The 20830-nt window shown below is 35.8% G+C and overlaps 1 long non-coding RNA gene across 1 annotated transcript; it reads left to right on the top strand.

Annotated features, from left to right (window-relative positions):
- The first annotated feature begins 1167 nt into the window (after nt 1–1167).
- On the top strand, nt 1168–17626 carry LOC119467748. The gene is made up of 3 exons (XR_005196356.1): nt 1168–1253; nt 3380–3528; nt 16206–17626. It is a non-coding gene; the product is annotated as an uncharacterized LOC119467748 (long non-coding RNA).
- Nucleotides 17627–20830: the final 3204 nt, after the last annotated feature.

Raw genomic sequence — 20830 nt, 5'->3', positions numbered from 1 at the left:
GTTAATGAGATAGATAAGAAATGGAATTAAATGGACTTAAAAAATTTTTTCTGATAGAAATATATAGACTTTTCCTTTTAAACATTCAGAGGAGGGGAACTCATTTCCTCAAGCAAGATGGGTAGACAACTCTATCTGAAGCTTATTGTTACATTAAACCAAATCCTTTCACTTTGAAAAATATATTTAGTGATCCTAATTTTAACATGACTTGATATTCAATATAAATATAGACATAAATTCATTTAGTATCAAAAACTTGCCAAAAATGTAACTTCCACAAGCCACAGTCATAGTGCAAATATAAAAATAATTTACATAATCTAGAACATTCCATCTAAGATTATTCTTGCTGCCATCCTTTCTATAGTGCAAATGTTGAGAACTGCCTCTCTCAATAGACTATCTTCTTATAAGACTGGCTTTCATTGACTCTCATGATACTTCAACAGAACAATTGTTCTCTAGGAATATGATTTTAAATATATGGCATCCTGGCTTGGGAAACATGTTATCAGGAGATGATATACTTAGGAATAAACAGATTGTCTTTCCTGTAAATGCTAATTTCCATAAGTTCAGTCTTTGTTTTCTTCTTTGGGACACATATTTAATCTGCATAATGTAGCCTTATCATATGATTACTGGTTAAAGTGCCGGAATGGGAAGTTTACTCTTGGACAAAAACATGAGTGGTTTCTCAGAAAAGGAAACTGCCTCAATGGCAAGATTAACTTTACCATTCAATTTCTAAATTTTTTGACATCTCACTTCTTCCTAAGGCTTTAATGTCTACTTCCCCTTTTGCTTCCAGAGTTCCTGCTAATATTTTGGTACTATTCTAATAATGATGGTAATGGTAGCTAACATTAGTAAATTAGCTAGGACAGCAGCTAACAAATATTAATGTGCCTAGTACTGTTCTGAATACTTCTCAAGTATGAAGTTACTTAATCTTACCAGCCCTTTGATTTAGATTCTAATATTATTCATACTTTATAGTTAAAGAAACTGAAGCACTGGAGTATTGAGTAAATCCAGACAGTTTGGTTTGAGAGCCTGGGCTCATGGCTACAATGTTATATGAAACTTTTCATTGGTTTCCATGGATTTATGTTGGTAAGTCTTTGTTTAACTATGTATACAAATAGTTTGGAGCAATCATAGGAGTCTACATTAAAAACCTATGCTGAATGAGTAAGACATAACAAATGCAAAAACAAATCATTATTTTGTTGGGAGTCCTGGTAAAGGTATGTAACTAAAGTGATAGAGGTTACTAATATGTATTTACTGTTTTAAGTTTAATTTATAAAAAAATATCTAGGAATTGACTTGTTGGCGTCTTAATGTCTTGGAGCAGCAGTTCTCAAATTTTGTGATCTTCTTTCTGCTATGAAAAATTATTGAGGCCCCCAAAATATTTTGCTTATGTAAGTAATGTCTGTAGGTATTTATTGTATTTGAAGTTAAAACTGAGGATTTATTATTTAGTTTTTAATTCATTTTTAAGTAACAATAATATATCCATTATGTATTAACATAAATACATACATACCTGTACATATACATACATGTACCTGTACACATATACATTTATGTAAATATATAAATACATATTTTTTACAAAAATAACTACATTTACCAAAATAAAGCAGCTTAGTTGCTGAAGGGTCTCAAAATTACACTTTTTAGAACGTTCATCTTAGAATGGCTAGGTAAAAAATGAAATAAACCTTAGAGCATTCTCTTAGATCATTGTCTAAGCCCTATATTCTATTTTCAGCTCTATTTTCCCCCAAAAGACATAACTTACAGTTCTGTTTTCCCCCAAAAGACATAACTTACTATGATGTGTAACATCATAGAAAAGGATTTTGGGAGAATGTGTCTGCTCTAAGTAGTTTTCTGTTCAAAAGATAATAACCTTAACATATTCTCAAACGTGTTTTTTCTTTGAGAGGTATGGTTTTGGCACAAAGCATGAAAATAAATAATGAAAATAGAAAGCATTATTTATAAGTCAATTAAAGCATTTTGAGGTTAGCTGTGGAACATTCATATAATCCTCATATTATTGAATTTGCAACAACAATCAATTTTCACTTGTCTGTCTCAAAAGGGGACCTACAGAAACTCTGGACCCAAGGCCTAAAGCAGTGCTGTTTCAGTTTCCCAGGGACTCCTTGGACCTTTATCCATCCTTCATATCTGCTGGATACCAGGCATTCTTGATACCTGCTGGAGCTAATTCATTCATTTAGGGAGAGAGAAATAAAGTCTTAGCCTTCAGCTGGGAAAGACTGAAAATAAACAAAGATATAATTCTAATGTTAGACAGTAATGAAGCATATAAAAAGGAAAAACAAGCTTTAGGAGTGACAGAAAGGAGGTTTAGGTAAGATACTCAGTGACAACATCACTCAGCAGCTTGCATTTGACCAGAGACCTGAATAAAGTAAAGGAGAGTCTATTATGGGGCAAGATTAGACTGGACAGAGGTCATGGAACATAGTAATTTCCTGAGATCAGAAGAAACTGGACCTATTTGCTTCAGAGGAAATAGTGGGAGCAAGTATGGTTGGTGTCAAATAAATGATAGAGATTTAGAAGTGAAGGAGAGCAGCACAGCTCAGGGGGAGACCATGTAGGGCCTTGAAGACCATGGGAAATCATTACAATTTATTATGAGAGTGTAAAATGCTACTGGCAGAGGATCTAGGAGGGGCGATCACCCATTTCAGATTTTTCTGATATAATCAACTTTCAATAGGGAGTCTTGTTCACTCCTTTATTTACGGCATCAAATTTAACGCCTACTGCATATTTTTGAAGCAGTGAGTGAATCAGTAAATCAATGAATAAGAGTTATCAGATTATTATCTCTGATTTTTGTGTGTGTGGGGGTGGGATCTGGAAAATACAGGGATGATTGTTCTGTGGGTGCATTTTTCCTATAGCAAACATAATACTGTCCACAACAACGTCATGCATTATTTGTCAAGTTTAATGTTTAAAAACATTTAATACTATTTTCTGAAAACAGGAACAGAGAGCCCATTAAGTAATAAATTTCCTGGGCAATGTGATCTTTCTCAGTTTATTTTTAATAGTCTGAACTACCACGGTATCTGAAGAAAACGTTTATCTTTAAAGAGAGAAAGCCTTGCGTTGCAGTCCAGGATTGAGAACTGAAGTGTTGCAGCTCCCTAGTACTAGAGCTTTCTGAACACATGTGAGCAAATCAGTTCAATCCTAGTTCTTCTAGTTATTTGTCTGTAAAATGATCCACCTGCTCCTTCTCCCAGTCCCATCCCTATTTCTTTCCCCTACACTGTCAAAAAGAAAATAATTTATGGTAACTTAAACAATGTCTTAGAAACGAACCTTCAACTTTTCAAGCACCATCCAAATGCCAAAGACTCTTGAGGTTTGTGGAAGGAAGAAAAGCGGTCCATTGGCATAGAAAGTTTTCCTTCCTCTGGCTGAAGATGAACTTATCATGGCATTTTTCTCCACTTTGTACACGTAAGCTGTATGAGTAATCTTCCTTTGACTTGAACTACCGAATTTCAAAAAAAGATGAGTGTGTTTGTGTGAGTTATATGAGTGTTTGTGCCTGTGCGTGGTGTGTATGTGTGTGTGTGCCTGTGTGTAAGGGGGAGGGATTTGACCAACATGGGGAATGAATGCAAAGACATTGATTAATCATGTTTCCAGCCACCCAGAAAATGCTCAATATCTCTTTCTTAGTTAGCATAGCTTCATGTGGCTTACCTTCCAGAATAGTTGTGACGCGGTACCTTTTATTTTTTTTTTTGAGACAGTTTTGCTCTCGTTGCCCAGGCTGGAGTGCAATGGCGAGTTGTCGGCTCACCACAGCCTCTGCCTCCTGGGTTCAAGCAATTCTCCTGCCTCAGCCTCCCGATTAGCTGGGATTACAGGCTTGCATTGCCACACCTGGCTAATTTTGTATTTTTAGTAGAGATGGGGCTTCTCCTTTTTGTTCAGGCTGGTCTCAAACTCCTGACCTGGTTGATCCACCCACCTTGGCCTCTTAAAGTGCTGGGATTACAGCCTTTGACGTGGTGCTTTTTAGGAGCTATTTGACCAGAAGCTCAGGGGATGACCAGATGACCACAATGTATCAAGAACTGGCCAGAAAAAGGTACTGCATAAATACATGTCACTTTTATTATTCTAGTCTGCCTCCTTTGGCTACAGGTTTTGACATCAAACTGTGAAAATCAGTAATACAGTTTCTGGAGAGCTGTTTTATTTCCTTTTTTCTTTTTCCTCCTGTTCTCTATTATCTCTATTTTGTTTTCTAAAAATAATTCAGCTGTGCTTTGTCTGGGGATGATAAAACCCTTTTTCACCCAGTTTTCCTAATCAGTATCTCCACACAAGTTGATACACCCACCCACCCCCACATGCAATCAGACAGGGTCCATTACTATTTTTCTGAAAAATAAAACAGGTTACCTATTTAAGGCAGTTCTACCTGTTGTGGTGAGACAACTGTTATTTGAGCCTTAATCAGCAGAGTATGGGGCTGAACCATGTGACTTTTGTGTCTTGTTTGCAGTTTAAACTCAATATGACCTTTACAGATCTAAAGGTCCTAACAAATTGCAATATGCAATCATTTTTGTATCTACCAACCCAAATATTAAAAAGTAACTATTGAAACCAATAAGAGTCAGCTAGTCAAATGTGCTATCCACTTAAAAGTCTATGATTTTCTTTGGTAAAAAGCTCAGGTAGTTTTTTTCGCTGAGATATTTCATTAAAATATTCTCCAATAAATGGTGTATTTCTCTCTCCCTTCTGAAAAATCAATCTCTGATGAGTTCCAAAATCACTCATAAGTTTTTAAATTAGGCTTTTGTTTTTTGATAGGCTTTCTGAAAGAAAGTTACATCAATTTCCCTGGAAGTTACATTTCATTTCAACCACTTAATTTTAAACTTCAGGAATGTATAAATTTCATCAATTCACACCACTAATTCAGAATGTACAAAGATTTAGATATGTGGCTGTTGTCAAATAAACAAACAATTTTTGACTGAATTTTGGGACCCCTTTTTGGTGAAAATTCAACTTTAAATTAATATCTTTTTCAAACAAATATTCAAAAGCTGTCAAAATTTTTATTGTTTTGTATGTAACTTCAACTTCTGAATTTAAAATTACTGTCATTGTCTAATTATTTTATATTTTAGCATAGTCTCAGTTAATTAATTGTCTACTAGAACTTGAACCCAAATTTGTGATTTGCAATTCTTCTTCTGATTTTGCATTTTTTCAGGTTTAGGCAAAAAATAAATGTTCTTTAAGCTCATAACAATTTATATCTTGGTCATCTGGCTGGATATTCCTTTCTCCTCAAGGTATTCTCATTTGGAGATAATAGTAGTAAGTATATTTTCTATAGATGAGGAAACAAAGAAGCTTCTTATTTTGGTTAGAAAGAGAAAATATTTCTGGAGTACTAAGTAAGCTTTTCATGCTCCTATCTCTTAAAATACTGTTTTATCTCTAATTGGGGAAGGTAAGTACCAAAATATTGACAATGAGTGCTTCCATCTCAGCTTTGGCATCTTAATATTTCTGGATTTGTGGAAAATATTTTAAAAACCATTAATATTGGGAGAAAAATATAAGCCCAACTAGTATCCCCTGCATTGTTTGTCTCTTCATAGTGATCCACTTACTAGCTGTCCAGTTGCTTACTCTCAGCTTCCATTCCACGGGCCAGTAAGTAATGTACCATGGTAATTTCTTCCTGACGCCACAATCTGTTGATATAGCTATGAAAACTAACTGAGGACCTGTGATAAGGTTTCCACAGTGACTTGATTTTATTACAGGATGGGACCGATACAGGACAAGAAAAACTGTAAGATTAAAAATGGCACATGTTTATTATTAATTTTTTCAAATTAGATTCTGATTTTCTCTGGTGCCATGAAAGAGGCCAGAAACATTTAATCTTTAGAACAAAACCCCAAAACCTCATGAAACATTGAAAGAGGAAGCCAAAAGTTGCTCTCTTCCCCAATGTGAACTACTTATTGCATCAAAAATTAAGCTGTTTGCTATGGTCTGAATATTTGTTTCCCTGTAAAATTCATATGTTGAAATCTTAACCCTTATGGTAATGTAATGTATGGGGACTTTGGGAGGTCATGAGGGCTCTATCTTCATTAAAGGGTTAGTGTCCTCATAAAATAGATCCCAGAGGGAGTCTCACCCATTGCATCATGTGTGGAAACAGAAAGAAGGCATCCTCTACAAACCATAGAGCAGGTTTGCACCAGATACAGAGTTTGCTGGCATTTTGATACAGGATTTCCAGCCTTTAGAACTGGGAGAAATAAGTTTTGGTTGTCGATAAGGCAGCCAGTTTACGGTATTTTTGTTATAACATCTTAAATGGACTAAGACACTGCTCTAACATTGCTTAGATTAAGAAAGTTGAGTGTTTCAGTTGAATACTGACCAAAAATTTTAGTTGAAGTGGAAGGGACTCAAGGACATAATTTAACAAGTTATGTTGGGTATGTCAAATGCTGTAGAAAATGTCTCTCCTCTCATCCCACATATTGTCAGGAATGAATGCGCTCACTAGTCTGCTACAAGATGAAGACGATGATGTTCTGCAGACTAACTCTGAGTCCCTGCATTATCTAAGACCAGCAGCCACTGACTTACAAACACAATCCAACTGACTTTTTGAAGAGATTTGCAGTAGCCAAAAATTGTACTGCTGTTTAAACACAAATGCTTAAGAATATAAAAAATCGTAACCACAACCTTTTAATTATAATGATATCCTTCAATGTGGGAGAGGAAGAGAGGAGATATTTGACTTCACAAATAACTGTATGGAAAAACAGGGCATCATTCACAAAGTCATTTTACAAAATGATGCACATTTTCGAATGTGTGTGTGTGTGTGTGTGTATGTGCATATGTGTACACACTTGCTCATACACTCTAGTAATTTATAGAACTTAGGTTACCATAGGGAGGAATGAATATAAAAAGGATGATTAATTAGTTCTGTGGCATATCTTACGACATCTTTCTAAGGTTCATGCTTTGTATATCACCTCACACATAAATTAATGCCACATTTATTTGAAAGCAGCACAGTGTTAGAGAAGACAAAAGAGACATTGAATTCAGCCACACCTGGGTTCAAATACCTGTCACATGTTAGCTGTGTGATTTTATGCAAAATTATTTAGTCTGCTTGATCTTTAGTTTTCTTATTTATAAAGAGTGCCACTTTCCTTATAGAACTATTGTAAGAATGCAACCAGATTTGTATAGCTTCCAGTAGGATATCTGGGAAAGAGTCACTGTCAATAACTACTAGATTCTTCTTCTTTCTCTGGAAGAACCATAGTTTTATCTGGGCGAATACAATATCATACTGAATAGAATTATTATAATCTCCCATTAGGCTTGTGAGTAGGGGGAGAAAATAGAATCATTTGTTTATTCCTGAAAATATACCAATGGAAAACTAAAGGTTTCTAAGTCTTAACCCTTTCAGACAAGTTGTTTTTAAATGCTGAAAAGTGAGATCCCAGTTCTTCATGTCTCCATTCCTTTCTGTCTCTTTAAAAATTCAGAGTATTCCTTTCCCCGAACAAATTCTGCAAAACGGGGTTAGGTTTCTAAGTCTTGCATACCCTTCTAGTTAGTAATTTTTGAATCAGGATTATATAGATCAAAATTTGAATTTCAGAGATGGAAGAGATATTATAGAATAGTTCAAGTTTTAAGGCACATTAGAATCACTTGAGAAGCTTGATAAAAACAAGAGATTTGCAGAACCTGTCCCAAAAGATTCTCTTTCTGAAGTTAAAGGTCCCAAGCTCCTGCACTTTTTTGAAATATATATTTTATTGTGCTAAGAACACTTAACATGAAATCTATCCTCTTAAGAAACTTTTAAGTGTGCAATAAAATATTGTTTCTATAGCTACGTCAAGTTTCTACATTTTTAAAACAAATGTCCCGAGTATCTCTAGTTTAGTTGGGCCGCTCTCTGGAGTGAGCACTACTGCCTTAAAATCTTTCTAATCAACTTTTTACACATTGCAGAGTCATTTGTAGCTTCTGATTCCGTGCAGAACTGCCAGGGGAGGCTTTGGGTTTTGTAAGAGCTGAAGCTTATAGAATATGGGGCCTAATTTAAGAAAACAAATTTAAAAACGTCTTGCATTTGTAAATTTTGCCAGATATATAGCCATGTGAACATATTGCTAGGGCTTCTCTGAGGGCTTGAGAAGGAACTCGTGTCCTTAGGGGCCCTGAAACAAAAGCTTCATATTATATACGCTTTTGAGTAACACCCATGACAATTCATCCTTGTTATTATTTCTATTTTATGGGATGAAGAAATGAAAGAATGGAGACTTTAAGCAACTTGCCTGTGGTCACACAGCTCATAAGTGGCAGAGTGGGAATTTGAATCCAGGCAGCCTGTCTCCAGAGCCTTTGTTCCTTTTGCTATGGCAACGTAATGCGCTTGTAGACACTTCCTGTTTTCTGAAACCCGTAGAAGGACAGTGTTTCTCCCTATTTCTATACAGAAACCACAGTTAGCATTCTTAATGGATGAATTAAAGTGCTGAAGACAATAAATAAAAATATACAATGATTAGCTGAATATTTTTGCATTAATGTTATTAAATTACCCTATGTCTTTTTTATAGTTTAAAATCTAAAATTCATAATCACTGAAAATATATTGGAAAAAGTATATATATGTGTGTGTGTGTGTGTGTATATATATATAATTGATGAAGTCTCTAGATGATTAAAAAAAAAAAAAGAAGATACAATCTGGCCCCCAGAAGCTTATAATCTAAATATACCAAGGGTGTGTGTAGAGGGAGAGGGTGGGTAAGTTAGGTATAAACTTAAAAACAGCATGAGGAAGCATTTACAAAGCTTCAGCACTTGGAGAGGAGAGAAAGCACAATCCTAAACTCCACAAGAGAATAGCTATAGTCAACAAAGCCAAAACAGAAGAAAACTAACAGAGACCACTAATTATCTAGTCCAATATTTTGTTGGTAACAGATCCTTCAATTTTATCTGCTCAGAACAAAGACTGTATTACAGTAAAGTGAGGGCACGATTAGGTTCTACCTAATAAGTAAACAGAAGTGTCATGTGGCAATTTTCAGAAAACCTTCTTAAAAGATAGCTGACATACTTTTTCTTTCTCTTCCCTCTTTGTCTTTTCTGATGGATGGAATGCAGGTTGATGGCTGGAACTTGAGCAGCCATCATGGTCCACGAGACAGTACACTAAGGGTAACAAAGTATCAAGATAAAAGAAATCCTGGTGATTTTAAGCCTGATGATAATCCAGGGTGACTGTCAGCCCTGAATTGCTTATCTCCAGATTGTGATCATCAGAGAGAGACAGACTACTATCTAGTTTAGAAAGCATTTATTTTGAATTTTTGTCATTTGCAGATGACAAAAACTGCAAATAGATCCATTTTATACATTTAGTCCTAATGGATAAAAATCTTTATTGTAAATGCTGACCTCCACCATCATTCTGCTAAAAAGGTTCCATTGCATAAAACAGGCATAACTGTGACTAATATAACATGACTATATATTTTAAAACAAATGTGTTAAAATGCATCCAAATGAAATTATCCCTCGCAGGCTCTCCCTTTAGGAGAAAAATATTATTCCAATCACACTATTAGTCAGATGAGTATTATAGCTTTTCCTTTGGGATTACGTTGACAGTGGTAGTGGGAGCAGCAGCAACATCCAATTTCCAGCTAACGGCAGTGATGATAGCGCCATTTGGAAGGACTAGCATTATCCAGAGCCAGAGGAACTGTGGTGCAAGTTTTGGCACCCAGGGATCTGTGATGGACGTGATCTGACTGCCGTCCTTGTTTGTACCCATGCTCCAAGCCTGCTGCTCTACTCTTCTCAGGGATGCTGTGAGCTTTCTCGTATCTTTACAATAGATTATGTTTACGTATCCTTTTCAGGGAGGCCTTCCCTGATGATTCTACATAAGTAGCACCCCCTAGTACTCCCGGTTGCTATCACCTGAATCTAACGCGAGGGGCGCTGAAATTTGAGAGGTTGAAGTGTGTCTCCTGGAATATGGGGAACACTGTCTGACATACCTTTGAAAAAGGTAAAGGTGAGGGTTGGTACAATCAGCTGAGTTAGCAAAGAAGAAGGAAAGGAGGGCTGAGGCCAGCATTTAGGACTAAAGTGAGCAACTGCAGGCGCATTCCAAGGATGTGATAAGTGCTTCTCATGGACTAGATGTGAACCACTAACGCAAGGGAGCTGGTGAAGGGTCATGTTAGGTTCTCCACACGAGGGTCAATTGATGTATAATGAAATCTCAGCAGAAAGGTTCTGGAGGTGGAAGGGCAAGCCAGAGAGAAGAGCATTGCTTGCATCGTATACTTTTAATTTAATGTTCCCTCATGAGGTCTCTGAAGAATTCAAGAAAAATTTTATAAAATAAAGAGTTCAACATCTGCTAAATTCCGAGAAGTCATCCTACTAAAGAATAAGAGCTTGCTTGCCTTTTCTTATTTCGATTCCCTCTTTCCCTTCCCCGGCCACATGCAATCTGCTTGGATTAGCAAAAATAGAGGAGGAGTAGAAGCAGGCAGGTGAAGGGAGAACAACCATCCCCCTGCCTTTAAGCTGCAGACAACTTCAAGGGAAAAGGGTTTTACTATATATCAAATTAATGTGATTATTATATGGAACCAGACATTTCTGCTTTCTGAATTGAAACTACGTCCATGTCTTAGGGTGACTTTAGAACTTCTAACAACAACCTTTTCCTACTTACTGGCCAGGTTTCTATCTAGGTAAAAGAGTAGTGGGCATTTAAAAGTAACTGATTTGAACAAGCAGGACTCAGGAAATAATCATAAAAGCAACATGCTTTTTCCTCCCACTATTCTTTTATGACTATTCCCTACATCTCTTGCTTGCTTAAATGCCAGTTACTTTTAAGTGCCTGGGATGTTAAGCAAACCATGAGGCAGGTGATATGTTTTTCCTCACTTTGGTCGTTTTCCCCTTTTCTGTAATTCATCTTTATCTCAAGAATCATTGTGGTCATTTTGTTCTGATTTCATCTATTCCCATCAGATGAAAACACACACTAAAAGTGGAATGCTCTTAGCTACTTTATTCTTGGATAAAAGTCTTGCCTTCTAGAATAATTATCACTTGAAAGAAATCCTCAAGAAGACAACTTTAGTAACAAGTAACTTCACTAATCATGGACTTTCTAGCAAAAGAGAGAGGGCATTTTATATGTAGCATCTTTTTGGCAATGCTCAAAAAAATGCTATGTAGAAAGTGTCATATATGATTTGGTCACATTGGATACTCAGTATTTGTTTAAAGAATAAGTTGATAAATAAATCGCCCTTATACAAATGACACAGTTGATAGACACGATACAAATGCAAACATCTGAGATACGGAGGATGTTGGTGGAAAGTGTAGCGCATACCCCTTGTATGAGATGAGAAAGTCACGAAGGCATGTAGAAAGCAGGAGGTGATGGTTTATCAGAGGAAAAAAAATGGACTGATTAATGGTTGGAGAAGCAATATCATTAGTGAAAAATAAGCCATACTTTAAAAACTTAGAGGGGAGATAATAAATTAACTAAATGAATGAAGTACTGTCTTTCAGAACAGTAAATTATTATTTCTTAATAAATAAATTTGAGTATTAGAAAAATAACCAATTGCTCAATTATTTACTGAAGGCCTAAGTAACAACTGATAAAATGATAAGTCATAAGATGATTTATAATCTACATATGCCTTAGTATTATATCTATTACTCATATTTTCAATGTTGGTGACTCACAAACATTTTCCATATTTCTTCTAATCAGTTACATTTTGATGGTTTGGTAGTGTAGAGATGGAAGAGATCTTTAAGACTGTTTCACTAATATTTGGACCAAATTTTGCTAAATGTCATTGTTTACCTGCTGGAGGTACCACGGCCACATGCATCTTGCTTGGTCACTTCTTCATTGGAAAGTTGATTATAAATGATGATGAGATAGTATATATTCCATGTGACTATTACAAACATTAACATTACATGTACATATTCAATGTGTGTTCACATGGTGTCACATGCGTTCTGTTTGCTCATTTTCACTTTGTTAGCATAAAACTGGTATGTTCATTCTATAAATGCTCAAACATTTGCTGGGTATTTTCTCATCACACTTCCACAATTCTCTTCAGATGTCACTTTCTGGAGGAAACTCTTTGATTACTGAGACTCGGCTGAGTCCCTTATTACAGACCCTCTACCCCCGAAACAGCACTCACATAACTGTTAAAATTGTAATTTCTGTTTAATATCTAGCTCTGCTACTGCAGTATAAGTTCTCGGGGCAGAGAATCCTCCCTCTGGTGTTATCAGTATCTAGCATAATGCCTTGCACTAAGTAGCTAGACCTAGTGTATTGTCTGGCTCATATGAGGTACTTAACTAATGAATAAATACAATAAATAATAATTGAGCATCCAATAGCCATAGTTTGATTTGGTACATTTTTTCTTGGCCAAACTGCTATTATTTCTCATCTGAGATTGCTGACTTTATATTCTAGGCCCCTTAAGAATAATTCTCCTTAATTCGTTCAACAAGCATCTGCTATCACCTGTTACATATAACATTGAGCTTATCTATCAAATCATCCATTTTATTTTGATAAGTTGCTACCTAACAGCTAGTCAGGTAATTCTACCTTTTTTGAGTTAGAAGTTCCCTTAAAGATTATATAGTCCAAATTATTTTATAATAAAGCATTTCCTTCAGTAACACATCTGAAAATTAGTTATCTGGCATTGTTTAAGAACTTTTAACCACCTTAAAGACATTCACCTCTTTTCAAGGAAGCCTAAGCATTTGTTGTATGTCTCAAATGATTAGAAACTACTTGTTGTCTTGAACTCTGCTATGGTGTTACCCTCTGAACACATCTTCAACTTTCACATCTTGGACCTATCTATACTGGAAGGAAGCTGTTGTGCCTTCTCAAATGAATTTAAGCATTTGTGATTCCTTCACCTATTTCTCACTGAGGTTCTTCCCAGATTTATTGCCTTTCTGGTAATTTATATCTTATTACCTCTTTTAGAATGTGGTATCCCAAGTAAGCACAGTATTTTCCGGATGATCAAGTGAATTCTTTGAACAGTGATAATTGTGCTTTATGTGAGGTTCATTATAATCCCACGATTCAATATTAACTCACCAGCAGTTTGTCGTAAGATCACAGGGGATGGTAAAAAGAGTACTTTCATTAGTTGATCAGTACCCAATGCCACAGAAAAAATGAATAGAACAATAATTGGCTAAGGCACAGTTATATTTATCAATTATTTCCCTTCACAAATATCAATAATAATGAACCAATTAACCATTACTTTTGATTCATATAAGTGTCTACCTCCTTTTTAAAATCTGGTAATCCAAAACAACAAAATTATTTATACTACAGGTTTTTAAGTAAATGAATAACAAATTTATTAAAATGAGGATATGGTTTGGCTGTGTCCCCATCCAAGTGTCATCTTGAATTGTAGTTCACATAATCCCTACATGTCATGGGAAGAAGCCAGCAGGAGTTAACTGAAACATGGAGGCAGTTACCTCCATGCTGTTCTCATGGTAGTGAGTGAGTTTTCACGAAAGCTGATGGTTTTATAAGGGGCTTTCTCCCGCTTTGCTCGGCACTTCTTCCTGCTGCCTGTGAAAAAGGTACCTTGCTTCCCCTTTGCCTTCTGCCATGATTGCAAATTTCCTGAGGCCTCCCTAGTCATGCTGTACTGTGAGTCAACTAAGCCTCTCTTCTTTATAAATTACCCAGTCTCTGATATGTCTTTATTAGCAGCATGAGAACAGACTAACACATGGTGAATGTCTGCTGAAAAAAACACACTCATGATACAAGAGAAATAACATGCTGTGAAAGAGAGTACTGATATCCTCTGCTTCAGCCTGAGTATCAGACACGGTAAAACGTATTTCAGCATGTCCCTGGATCTGAATGTTTAATCAGATCATGTACCCTGAAACACAATTCTGCCATTAGGCAATAAGATATATTTCTGTTTCTCACAAATAATTGTCGTATTCTTAGTATGTGTTTTATAAACATGACACTCTGTATTTGATTTTTTTAATTGTTACATTTTTAAAACATGCATATATCAATGAGTACAAGTTAGAAAGAATGGGTAGAAAATAGGAAAAGTGTCTAACAATACCATGTTAATGAGGTTTCCTATTAGTAGTATCTTATGTTTTTATGGAATACTGCCCTCAGTAAAGTTGCATCAAATCCCTTTTGAGCTGAAGTTGGTATACAGAAACGAAGTATTGTTTAAATGTCCATTTTTCAATTATTCAGTCTATAATATGTATTTTGTGTAGAAAATATGCCCGACTAACAAGTCAGCAGTGGTGAAAATCATACTGTTAGGCCTTCCTGAGGAGGTAGCCTGTGAGGTCAAGTAGGTAAGATGTAGAAATCCATACTTTAACTGCTGATTTACTGTTACTTAGATTTTTCTCCTTAATATTTGATATTTTAGCACTTTTGATCTCTAATGCGCATTTTTCCTTAAGCATTCTAGAATCATACGTTACAGAAGACAGATGATTGAGAGGAATATTTCCCATCTCTCACTCTCTTTTTTAAAAATGCTGCAATTAAGACAGAGTCTAATTGGATTTCCTTTATGAAACTACTGTCTCAGAGCTCTTAATCACCTTTTTAAAAACTGCTTCTGTTAAAGCAATTTTATCAAAGTGGCATACAAAACTTCTACTAATCCTATAGTTTTGGAGAAGATATTTGGATATATTGACACCATAGTCAGGGGGAAAAGTAGTTAATTCCTACTCAACAGAGACACAGAAGCTCTACCAAGATACTTCCCTAAGAATAACCAAAACTGTCTACTCCCACTGCGTTAGTGTTTACTCTGACTCAAAGAAAGGGGAACAGGAGTAAAAGAAGCCCATTGAGGAGCCTGCTGACTCAGACTGGTTTTCTCACTGCTGCTGAAAAGGCCAAGCTGGGTTGCATAATTGAGAGAACTTAATGGTCAGTCATGGCATTGAAACAGACACATGCTTAATCACTTTTTCATGCTCCAGTAAGTAAACTGTTAATGGACAGATAACACCATCTTAATCTCTGTTACCACTTCATGGAAAAACAATACTACCAGCCACAGGGAAAGGAAATTTTAAAAATAATCGTAAGTGGGGTTAAAAAGTTTAAAGCCAGCTGACTGAATATGTGGCTTTGAGTTTAGCATTAACTTTCAGATAGAAATGAGTATCTGAGTAAAAGTTTACCCTTTTAGGAGCAAGAGCTACTAAAAGTTGGATAGACAGAACACTAAAGGTCTTTGTCCATGTGTGAAATTTCACAAGATGAACTGCCAGTCCAAATTTTGCTATAACCACAAGGGGGACACCTTCTGTAGATAGAAAAAAATAGACTGAAAAAAAAAAAGTAAAGGCTTTTAATGCATAATCCTCCTCTCCTCACCTGCTAACTCACTGAGGAAGCTGGTGAGAAACTATACATGCCAGGGAATTGCCATGCCATAGAATTTAGGAGATTCAGGCCCATTAGTATTCTCTCAGGATTGATTTTTGCCATCTTATTTCATAGATGGGCAGGCAGACTCTCGTGTAACCTGATTCCCAAGCTACCCACCTTCTAGTTTGTGTGTGTGTGTGTGTGTGTGTATTTTAAGCCCATTCAGCATATGGAGAAAATGAATATGTTCCCTTTTAACTGTCAAAAGGGATGTTTCATATGACAATGTGCTTTTAAACAAAACCAACTCTGTGTGTTTAAGTAAATTGACCAAAGAGGAAGGGGTAGGAAAAGAAAAACAGACATTTTTCTACTAAGTCATTAATCTCCTAATTCTTATTTTGTTTTCTTCCCAACTGAAATTGTCTTGGCTTTCAAAGGTTATTTAAATTCACATGAGTTCTTTCTTTGTATCAATTTACTATTACATACAACTTGATTTCTTTGCTTGTCTGAGATTTTTCAGGACTGTGTTTATGCCTTATAACTCTTAATATCTTCACTGAAATAGTTCAATAGGAGTGAAGAGAGCATATGAAATGCTCTGTGACTGAGATGTCTGTCTTCAGAGGGAGAGACTTACACTGCTATGTGAGACTACATCCCTGGGAAAGAGGAAATTATGTTGAATTTGGAAGTAGAACATCTGTGTCAGAGTCCCACATGATAATCCTAACTACAGTAACAGTAGTACTGTAATGATAAAAACTGTCATTCATTGAGTGCTTATTCTGCCAAGGAACAGCATTAACTACTTTACCAATATTCTCTCATGTAACTGTTGCATCAACCCAAGGAGGCTGTCTGAGTTTCTGTGTTACAGATAGGACATCGAAGCTTACAGAATGAGAGACACCTGCCTAAGGTGACATACTGCTGGCAATTTGTAACAGAAACATAATTAAAAAGCAAGTCTGCCTCCTCTATTTCACTATCTGTAAAACAAAGGTATAATGTACCTCAAATTTTGCCAGGCTTCAATGGGATTACATGAGCCCTCTAACCAAAAAAGCATATGTGCAGATGTATGTATGAAGGTGAACAGGCCGTATAGACCAGATGCAATATCAAAAATAGACTCCACACAAAGCAGGGTACAAGCAGAAGAAATACAGAGAAACTTTTCTTTTCGTGGTCATGGTCTGTGCCTTTTCACCCACCAAAAGTCTCCTCTCACTTTTCTGACATTCAGTGTTACTCACTAGAGATACCAGCCCAGCTCTTCCCCGCTGGTGTAGCAGGACTGTGACATACTATTGGAGGAGGACTAGAGAGTCACTTTCACTTTGGGATAAGAACGCTTTAGTTGGAGAAGGAGAGAGGATAGTAGAAAGCTTGAAAATAAAAGAACAGGCCCACTGAATTATCTTCGTGGATATAGACTTAGTACTTAACCTTTCGAGGTTTCAGCTCCGTCAAGAACCATTAAGTGGCTTCTTGACCGCCTTTCCTGGAGTGACTCTCTGAGCATCAGAAAGCATCAGAAGGTTTGCTGCCACAGTTCTTCCACAGGAACAATCCCCAAACTTCAGCCAATAAGACACTTTTCTAAATCTCCCCAAGCCAAAACAGCATCCCCTTATTAAAAACTTATTAGTCAGATTTTATAGCCTGATATAAAGAGAGGGAGTCCTTTTGCCTTCACTTGATGACGCACTGCTAACATTTTTGCACTGTCATTAAATCTGTGTTAAACACCAAAAGCTATCTTTCCCTTTCCTATCAAGAAACACTCCTGACAATTTCAATAACATTAAGCATATGTAAGATTTTCTTCCACCATGAAACTAGTGAAATTGTGTGGATATCCAACTTATTTTCAAGGAAGCTGGGCATCATCTAAACAACATCAGTCACGTGGAATATGCAATCACATATTTATAAGTGCATATACAATGTACTTGACTTTGAAGCATCTGGTTCATTAAAAGGCATGGCAAAATAAGTCTCTTGTTACTGTTTTAACTTTTGATTTTTGATGTAGATTTTAAACAGACACTTTAGTATTTCAAAACTAAATAAGCACAGAATAATTTTGTTGTAAAGTTTTCAGATCATTTAGACCTAATTTCATATGCTCTAATTGTCTTTTGAAATATTCCACTAATGTATGGAATGCATAAACTGTATTTCTTTGTATAAGTATAAATATATTAACTTATTCAAGACTGATTAGAACCCAGTATTTCAGTAACTTTTGAGGAAACAAAAGTGAGTGTCCTTTAGATAATAAATGAATCGTATATACATTTAAAATATTTTATATATATATATATATATATATATGCTGAAGATGCAAAGTTGATAACATAATAATGTTTTTAGATGATTTGTGGGGATGGGTAAGAGTAGGTAGTGGATTCACAGCTATCTATTTGGATAATCAGGGTTGGTCCAAGAATAAAACTCAAAATGAAAGACTTTTAATGTCAGCTTGATAAATATATTAAACACAAGATATTAATAACACTAGTTAAAAGAAGCAATAATTATAAAGTACAGTAAAGTTTTATAATGACTGAAATCCAGTTGGAACATATGGGAAAAGATGCTGATTATATTATAGAGAAACATATGCATTGTACTTAGATACAGAATAAAACAGGAATAATGAAGAATTGGCAAGCAATATTTTCTAAAATCTCAAAAACCCTGCCATTCACTGTACCTTCTATGGAATTTACATTCCTTTAACATAAGAATGTTAAAACCAACACTACAGTGGCTCTCTCTCTATATAAAAAGGACAATATTTCAAAACATTATTTGTTTCCTACACCTAAAATTTAACAGTGGTGAAAGCTTTAAGAAGTCATCTAATTCAAGCTCTTATTTTATAGTCAAAGAAGCTTAGGTTCTGAAAATGTAAATAAATTTACAAAGATCACAAAACTTGGGAAACCAAGACTAGTCTGGCAATCTTTCCTCACACATATATACATATATATATATATATATTTTTTTTCTTTTTTTCCGAGACAGAATCTTGCTCTGTTGCCCAGACTGGAGTGCAGTGGTGTGATTTTGACTCCCTGAAAACTCTGCCTCCCAGGTTTAAACAAGTCTCCTGCCTCAGCCTCCCGAGTAGCTGGGACTACAGGCGTGCACCACCATCTGTATCTATGGACAACCAGTTAGTAGCTATGTTCCGTCTTTGTAATGGGTTTTCCTCCTTCCTCTTTCATGTTCTCTCACCAACATTCCTTCCTTCCTTCCTTTCTTCCTTCCCTCCCTCCTTCCTTTCTTCCTTTTCTTCTTTCATTCTTCTATACCTGACACCATTTCCGTCTTCAAACATTAATATAGCTTGGAGAAACTTTTTTTTTCCTGATGTACCTGAAAGTGTGTTCTTTCTCCCCTTTATAGGCCTCTGCAATCACCACAATAAAATATATAATCATTTGGCCTAAATTTTAATACTACTACTAATAAAAGCCTGACAGGTCTGGTTGTCCCACCTCTGTGTCGTGACTCCCCTTTCACACTTGTAATTTCTTTTAGCTACCTGGACAACGTTTGTCCTCCATCCAATAGCTTTTAAGAAAACCCCTTATTAGTGGAACCATTAAAAATAAACTCTGGCTTCTAAAGAGAAAACACAAACACAAGAGATTCCTTTTGAAATTAGATAAACGATAAAGATTTAAAACCAAATGGAATCTAGAGATTACTTTGTTCCATTTTTTCTTTTGCTGATGTTCAGAAATATTTACATCATTCATTAATGGATGTAATTTGTATCGGCTATTGGCAGAGCTGGCATTTGAAGCAAGTGCTCCTACCTGTTGGATGATCTTAGTTATATTTCTAAGGAACTGAGGGACAACACTTTGTCACGTGTCTTGTTTATGTCCTTTCTCACCTACTCTCTTGTTTGCCCCTTTACCCCTAAACCCAGTGATAGTGTTATTGTTATAGCACATTTACAAATGAAGAAACTGAAGCTAAAATTAAAGTAAGAAATTATGCTACTGGGAGGTGAGGTGTGGAACCCAAAAAATCATACTGTGGGGAGGTGAGCTTTGGTACAAGGTTTGCCAACTTTGTAGTCTGTGTACTTTTAACATAAGCCTTACAGGTAAATAAATTTTAAAAGATATCTCAGTTGATGCATGATTTCTTATGCCCATGATAACAAAAATTATTATGAATGATGATTATCTGAGTCACAAGACAGAGAATGAGTAGATTTTAGTGTCAGGGAGACACATTTAAATTCTGGCTATTCTGCTTACAATGTAGTAGGTCAACAAATGGAGTCATGCTAATTATTGTTCTTACTAATATCTTTCTATGCCTGAAAGCAAAAGTGTTTTATGAGGAAAGCGTATCCATATTAAAAATGTAGGAGGAAAGCAAGGGATCCAAGTTCAGGACAAACTCTTAGAGTGTTCTTTTCTTCTCCAATTATGCCTCCTTATGTTTTAATCAGATGAGAATAACTAGGATAATTTAAGTAAAATTGATAAGAAATACCAGAGAAAAAAATGTGCATAGGAGCAAGTCACAGATGTATCTGTTGGTGAGTTAAAAGTCAACAAGAACAATGAGAACCTTGTTACAAAGTCTAACAATCTATCATCTTGCACAACTGTCAATAGTGAACTTTATAATAAGAAGCATTCCAGTGGTTATAAAACCAAAACTCCCCATTCCATAGGAAAACAGAGATATGGAGAAGATCAGTGACTGAATTTATATGTCTTGTGACAGGATTGGAACTTGTAGCCAGGACTCAGGATTTTGAGTATAGTAGTTCTCCTTGTAGTCTCCAGGCAATGAAATTGATCCCCATTTAAAGAATTGTCTTCTTTATTGATAAGATTAGGCTTTGTCATAAAGAACTATCAATGATTCAATATTAGATGCCAGAAATTATGTAACTTTCTGGTGACAAAAAGTCATCTATCTATCTATCCATCTATCTATCATCTACTTGTCTAATCTATTTAGATAAATAAAACAGCCTCATTCAGGGGCTACACTTGAAGTGTTCTTGGGAAAACTGTTTTCAGCAGTTCTGTGGTGCCCACTCATTAAATATAAGAATACAAAGCCCAAATCAAACTTTAGATGCCATCTGAGCATAGGACTCTGGTACCTCTGGGATGCTCATACTGCTCTAAATAAATAGGT

The sequence above is a fragment of the Cebus imitator genome, unplaced genomic scaffold, assembly GCF_001604975.1.
Source record: "Cebus imitator isolate Cc_AM_T3 unplaced genomic scaffold, Cebus_imitator-1.0 Scaffold327, whole genome shotgun sequence".
Lineage (NCBI taxonomy): Eukaryota > Metazoa > Chordata > Mammalia > Primates > Cebidae > Cebus > Cebus imitator.
This window is presented reverse-complemented; position numbering and strand designations above follow the sequence as displayed.